Here is a 7,446-nt window from a genome sequence, read left to right as displayed (position 1 = left end):
ATGTATTAGTGAGTCAAAACACCTGAATCCAAGGAGGAACAAATATAGCGGGGGACATATGGAATGAAAAGATACACAAAATGAAGTCTACTTACTATAGACAGAAACTAAAGAAGGAGCTATATGAGTGGGAACATTCCAGAAATATTTCATGGCAAAGGGCAATATTTAGAACTCATTACTTTGGCAGGGGAGAGAAGTCAGGAGGCTTTCTGATTGGAGAAGGGAGATCATTTGCTAAAACACAGAGATAGGAACAGGTGTGTGTTCCTGAGATGTTAAGGACAAGAGAATACACTATAGGTGTGCCTGAAGCAAAGCTTGTGCATCAGAGACGGCTGAAAAAGTAGGTTTGGATAGATAGGGTAGTACAGCACCATTGAGGCCTTCCTTAAATGTGTTGTTGCAGAGTTTGTTCTTGAGGTAAATTTTGAAAGAATACAGTGCGCTAAAGTAGGAAAAAGCTTTTGTAAAAGTTCCATTGAAATTAGATTAGCCAGATTAGCCCAGCTAATACATGTAATGTGTATTTGAGTCAGACTGGAGTCAGGATGTTGTAGCAAATTAAGTTTACAGGGATCAGCCTAGAACGGTAAGCAATGGCAGTGAGGAAGAAGGGCTACCTATCTTTTGGAAAAAAGTAGGTAAACAAGAACAATTTAAAGAGTTTGGAAAGTAGTATTTCTGGATGCTTAGAAAAATGAAAGCAGGAGTTTCAAGGAGAATGCAGTTAACAGCTACCAGTGTCAGATGTGGGGATTGTGGACTGATGGAGAAAAAAGTCAGAGCTGGTAAAAAATAAAAATAAAAATAAAAAAATAAATAAATAAATAAATAAATAAATAAATAAATCACATCCCTGAATATACTTTAAAAGTTTACAATTTTGTTTTCTTCAATAACAATATAGGATTGCAAGTGAACATATGTACAACCACTAACAGGTATACGCATAATGCCTTACACATACATAGAGCTATATTATAAAATTTGATGGGCTATAAGTGTACCCACATGATGACTGAGATGGTTTTGTTTCTTTGAATTGGTGACTAAGATCCAAGTCTGAGATACAAAGATATATCCTATACTAACCAACCTAAAGTGAACTTTAAACATTTGGAATCCCTCCTCCCGGGGTTTTTATGTGGTGGCTAAACCCAGTGCTCTCCTTAGTAATTACCACAAGCCCCTCACCCTAGCTGCATAAGCAAGGATGTAGAGAGAAGAGGGAATTGGAATACATTGCTGGAGTTGTAGGAAGGATTATTATTTTCCCCTCCCTTACCCAATGCCAGTTGGGGTGTGGAGGGATTTAAGACAAGTACTCACTGAGAGGTGCCAAAAAAAAAAAAAAAAGAAAGAAAAAGACAAAAGAAAACTGGTACGTATTTCATTCCTAGTTGGACATTAGCTTATGAAGTGGACTTGTTGATCTTCCACAGTACTGTCTTGAACAAGGAAAAAAGAGAGTGGGGTGGAGGGGGGAGGAAGAGGATAGGTCAGAAAGAGGGAACAGCTGTGGGAAGTCTGAACTACCAACATGAGGAACGTCAAGTGGGTCCCATGGAAGAAATGAACCCTCTTACCCATTCCAAGCCCAAGATAGCCACGTAGGCATGCCAGAAATAAGAGGCTTTTTCATGAATATTCAGGAACACACTCTGAGAAGGAACAAATCAAATTGGACTTGGTCACTCACACAAGGGAACTTTGAAAAGGGAAGATTCCCCCCCCCCCCCACACACACACAAGGCACCCCAAGGAATTCACATGTGCACACTGAAATAGAATCAGCATCAAACAGTGATTAACCAGAGAGCATCAAAAGGCAAAAGGAGAGACGATGTAAGTTCCTTATAGGCATTCAGCCCTCTCCATCTTTCTCCTCGTTTTTTTAAAGAAGGAAGCACACACACACACACACACACACACACACACACACACACGAGAAGGAGTAAAAAAACAGACATTTCTTCTCCAATTTAAGTCCCTTGGGACAAAGCTGCAAGAGATGAGTAAAAAAAGAAAAAAGATGAGCATAAAGAAGACAGCTTTTTATACTTGCGTGTGACCATAAAGATAAAGAATCTGCCGAAGATTTCATTAAGTGAGAGGACGGGCTAGTAAACAGCACATGGGTAAAGGCAGTGATTAGTACATATGAAAGGCACATGGTAATTACCCATAGTTCAGAGTGCTCAATAAACTTATACATAAGGCCTTAAGTATGTAGAGTATTTGTAAAGTATTTGATACTTATGAAAGTTGTTTTGATTTTTATATATACCAGGTCTGACATTTAAGTTCGTGAACTTGTTGCAACAATGTTACTAAACCTTTTTGATATCAGAGGGATTATTCATTATGAATTTGTACCAATTAGACAAGCAGTTAACCAAGTTTACTATTTGGAAGTTCTGAAAAGGCTGAATGAAAAAGTTAGACAACCTGAACTTTCAGTTCGCCAACAATTCATGGCTCTTGCGTCACAACAATGCACCAGCTCACACGGCACTGTCTGTGAGGGAGGTTTTAGCCAGTAAACAAATAACTGTATTGGAACACCCTCCCGGCTCACCTGATCTGGCCCCCAGTGACTTCTTTCTTTACCCAAAGATGCAGGAAATATTGAAAGGAAGACATTTTGATGACATTCGGGACATCAAGTGTAATATGATGACAGCTCTGATGGCCATTCCAGAAAAAGAGTTCCCAAATTGCTTTGAAGCGTGGACTAGGCTCTGGCATCGGTGTGTAGCTACCCAAGGGGAATACTGAGAAAGTGACCGTAGTGATATTCAGCAGTGAGGTATGTAGCACGTTTTCCAGGATGAGTTTGAAACTTTAATTGTATGACCACATATAAATAGAAGACATATCTGAAGTTTTGGAAGCTTTGTTTTAGTTTAAAGCAAATACAAGCTATAGAATGGGAATAGCTTGTTTCCAGAATTAACAAAATCCAATCTATAAATGAAAATGCAAGTAAACTGAAACTATTCAACAGAATTGGAATCTAGACTTCTTTTGGAAAGCCTGTTTTGTTCTAAAATATTTTTGAATAAAAACGTGTCAAAAGTCCAATTTATATAAAAATGTCAGCTTTAGAAAAAAATAGGAAACTAGCTTTAATAGGACTTATAAGTACATGGCAGATAGACATACTGGTCTTCAGTTGCATGAGAAAACAAAATAAAAGAAAACAAACAAACAAACAAAAAAACAAATAAAAAAGCGTATTTTAAAATGACTTTTCCCCCATAGCAATGTCAAATAATTGCTTACATCTTATTCTAGATTCAAGGAAATACCATTGCTCCTTTAATGGGAATATCAAAATAATGGCTCTTATCAGAGTAATAATTTATAGTTTATAGAAAAGTGTTTCAAAACTTCATTCTTATGATTTTCAGTTTTCCTGGAGTCTGTAGGTTTCACAGCATACATGGCCACAGATCATTTAATCCAAGTTGTTTGCTGCAACAAAAAGCCTGCCTCAATACTAAAGCATTAAGAAACACTGAGAAAAGGAGGACGTGGGGTGGAAGCACCATTCCCTCTGTTTCCGTCTCGGTGCCTTTTGCTGGCCTCCCAACAGCGCTATGTTGGGACATAGCATCCAGAGGTTCACAACCTCTGTGGTCCATAGGAGCCACTATGAGGAGGGCCCAGGGAAGAATTGGCTATTTTCAGTGGAAAACAAGTGGCGGTTGCTAGTTGTGATGACTCTGTACTTTGGATCTGGATTTGCCATACCTTTCTTTAGAGTAAGACATCAATTGCTTAAAGAAATAAGGATGTTTTACTTAATCCATGAAGCAGAAGTGAAGAGGAGCATTTTAAGAGGTACAGTCATTTTGAAAAATGGATCAAACTATTGAACTCAACATAGTAGAAATGTTTGTAAATACACTCATGGCATGAATCCTTAATGCCTCTTCTCTGAAATACAAAATATGATAATTTAAAAAAAAAAGAAAAAAACACTGAGAAATAGTTAACAGGTTTAAACTGTTGTGATTCAGATAAAGTTAGACATCAGACAACATATTAAATTTATTTAAGTAAGTGATGATTCCCTTTTTGAATCTGCATGAGCCACTAGTTTTTGAGTGATAACTTGGAAATTATTATAAATTCTCATCTAAAAGCTGGATTTAAAGTCTGACTGACCTTAGCCCATGAAGCAGCAAGAGATTTGAACTTAAAGTCCACAAACCAGATCAGAATATATCATTACCTCCCAGTCATATCTCCTATTTTTTTTTATTTCTGTAATGCATAGTATTTTTCCCAAGCATTCACTCAACCCAACATCATTTTCCCTATAGAGGGGAGATTTTTGGCATTTACTTGCTGTAAGATGAGATCTCTGTGCACGAAGTTCTCACAGCAGCAGTCCAGGCCTCCTCCTTTTCCTAATGTGCCCTGAAATGGTTCCAGTTGATTATAAACACTTGCCAGCAAGTTCTGAAGGATATCCAGTTGTTTTTTCAGCTTGCTGTTAAGAGCCTTCACACCATCACCCTCCGCTTTAATTTCTCCCATTTGAGAAGAAATGGTCATCCAGTCATTCTTCAGCTCACAAGGCCTGAAGAAGTCATCTTTCACTTCAGATAACCGCAGGTTCTGGCATGTTCTTCATTAATGAAATCAATCTTCAGGATTATAAAGCTGATAACTCAATGTGATCTGACAGATAGTGTCCAGAAACATAAGCCAATTGACATATGAAGAGACTTAAGGGATTAAAACACATTCCATACATCTGTTCAGCTTCCCAGCACAGGTTTCCCCCTAATACCTCCCAAGATTCATCTTTTAGTCTGACAGCCTCATCTACAACATCTACACGTTCAAAGAAAACAGATCTCTGTAGAATATGACAACATACAACATAATGCACTTAAAATCACAATCCAGTGACAGAAAGGCTTTGTAATAAGAATCCAATAAGTAAGATATCTTACATGCTTTCCCTAATCAAGACCTACTGTGAGTGATGAATAATTTACTGATTTAAAATTCTATCATTGGGGGATTTAGATTAAAGTTAGTCTGATTAACCAAAGACATATTTCAGGATGATAAAATTTCGTGCCTATCAAGTTTCTGTATTGCAGCTTCTGAAATGACATTTTACTTCTTCATTGTATTACCACTACAATTCTATAACAAAATTCTATAAACTCCATTGGCAAAAGTCCAGCTCTCCTGATTAAGTATAGTTTTAAGACCTCAAAATGACATTGGAAAATATTTTCATAATGTTGGAAACTCAGGTGCAATTAAGATATATATTATTGAGCATTATTAAGGCGTAAAGTTCACTCTTCGTATTTATTATAGCTTTTAGTGATATATTTTAAATGGCTAAAAATCTACCATGCAAACTTCTAATTCTGCCCGTGTTGACTGAGGTAAGCTATAAAAAGCATGAAGACTCCCTGAAAGTGATCATAATTCCAAATAGATAAAGTAAGGTTAGCATACCCTTCATACCAATTCTCCAGTTGTAGAAACAGAAAAGTTCCTTTAAATTTACTTTAGAGGTAAGATTAGAATCTGTGTGATGTCAACAGGCCTCCTCCCCAGCAGTCTTTGTGTGCCTTCAATATGTCAAAGAAGATAAGTTGATCTTGCTGTGTTACTGACAATTAGACAGGGAACAATAACTATGCCCTGTTTGGTATTTCAGACAGCTTGCCCTCCTAGTCTGCACCAGCTTAGCTCCAAGAAGACAAGGATTTCTTTCTGACAAGAGAGCCTCTCCCACATCAGCACTTCAAATCTCTTACAATGATTTTCTCTAGTCATAGAATTTCTTTAATTCCATATTACGGATCTTATCTATAGTACTGGTATTTGGAAGTTAAGTTCCATATGACATTAAATTGTAATCAACTCCTCCATCAGTCTTGCCAAAATTCCATTAAGTTGTGTTTCCAAAATTCTAGTCAGTCCATGACATTATTAAGTTTTCTCATTGTACCACCCACCTTTTTCATATCGATATTGAGTTTAATCATCTCTCTTCTATGCACTGTGCTTTGTGATGTTTGTTTTACTCTCCCAAGAAGTTTCTTCCAGATTTTCAATATGTTTGTCATTTTCCATAATTTAGAAGTCCAACTTTGCTATTTTAGGCAAGAGTCCTTCAAGTCTTCCCTCCAGGGAGGTCATGGAGTTATATAGTTTCTTGATTCTGGAAATAATTTCCCAAAACAAGCCTTTCATGTGGAATCCAGAGTTCTTGACAGAGTCATTTTCTCTCTAACTTGTCTTGTTTAGATGTTGTAGAAAATTAATCATTTAATGCACCTGGCTAAATGTGTGGCTCATATAAACCATATACTCTGTACTTCCATGATGAAAAGCTGGATGAAAAGTGGAAAATATACTCAATCATTTAAATGAGTATCCATTTTTAGAACCCAAGTTTTAGGTGTAATTTTAGAGAAATTGGGCTTTAATTTCTGTAACATAATCAAATGATGGGTTAGAAAATTAGTTTCCCACATGAAGGCAACCCATTTGCTGAGTTTGTAAGAACAGAAAATCATAGTAAATGATAATAAATGTGGAGGGGTTTTCATGTTTGAGTCATCAATTAACACTCTCTAACAATACATACATAAGAATATATATGAAAGAATGTATGTGTATAACTATTTGATTTTGTTTCAGTTAGCATTGAGTTATAACTTACATAAAATATAATTCATCAATTTAAGTGTGCTATTAGATACGTTTTAAGAAAAATATGCAGTTATGTAACCACCACCACAATCATGATATAGAATGTTTCCATCACCCTAAAAATTTTTCCTTATATCTCTTAGTAGTTAATTCTCTCCCCTCATACCCCAGTCTCTGGAAACCACTGATTTGCCTTCTATCACCATTGTTTTGCTTTTTGTAAAATGTTATCTAAATGAAATCATACAGTATATATTTAAGCAATTTTCACTTAACATAATGCACTTGAGATTCATCTATGTTTATGCAAGTATCAGTAGTTCATTCCCTTTTGCTGATTAGTATCCCATTAGTTTGCCTTTCCAGTTCCGCACTTCCTAAATCAGGATTAACCTAATTCCAGAAGAGATGACAGTGAGAATAGTAGCCCAACTTTAGGAAACCCCACCCCAAGCCACAAGGATGTGGTTTGATGCTATGACCTTCTATTGATAAAAACACTATTGGCTTCACATCCTTCCTGTGCTCTGGGCTGACCTCTGCAGGTGCTGTTTCCCTGGTTTAATGTCAAGTGACTTCTGGCCATGAGAGGCAAGGTATTAGAGGGTAGGGGCAATGAAACAACACTAGTATTTCTCTCTTCAGCCTTTGCTTTTGTCAGCTCTTTTGAAAAAGGCTACATTTCCTCTTTGGCTTGAGCTCCCACCAGACAAGCCCACCATGGTTTCAGTTTCCATCAGGTCA

The 7,446-nt window shown here is 36.8% G+C and overlaps 1 pseudogene; it reads left to right on the top strand.

Annotated features, from left to right (window-relative positions):
- Positions 1 to 3,605: 3,605 nt before the first annotated feature.
- On the top strand, positions 3,606 to 3,884 carry LOC109452177 (cytochrome c oxidase subunit 7C, mitochondrial pseudogene; annotated as a pseudogene).
- The last annotated feature ends 3,562 nt before the right edge of the window (positions 3,885 to 7,446 follow it).

This window comes from Rhinolophus sinicus, chromosome 2 (genome assembly GCF_057876585.1).
Source record: "Rhinolophus sinicus isolate RSI-liver-muscle chromosome 2, RSI-T2T, whole genome shotgun sequence".
NCBI classification, from domain to species: Eukaryota; Metazoa; Chordata; class Mammalia; order Chiroptera; family Rhinolophidae; genus Rhinolophus; species Rhinolophus sinicus.
This window is presented reverse-complemented; position numbering and strand designations above follow the sequence as displayed.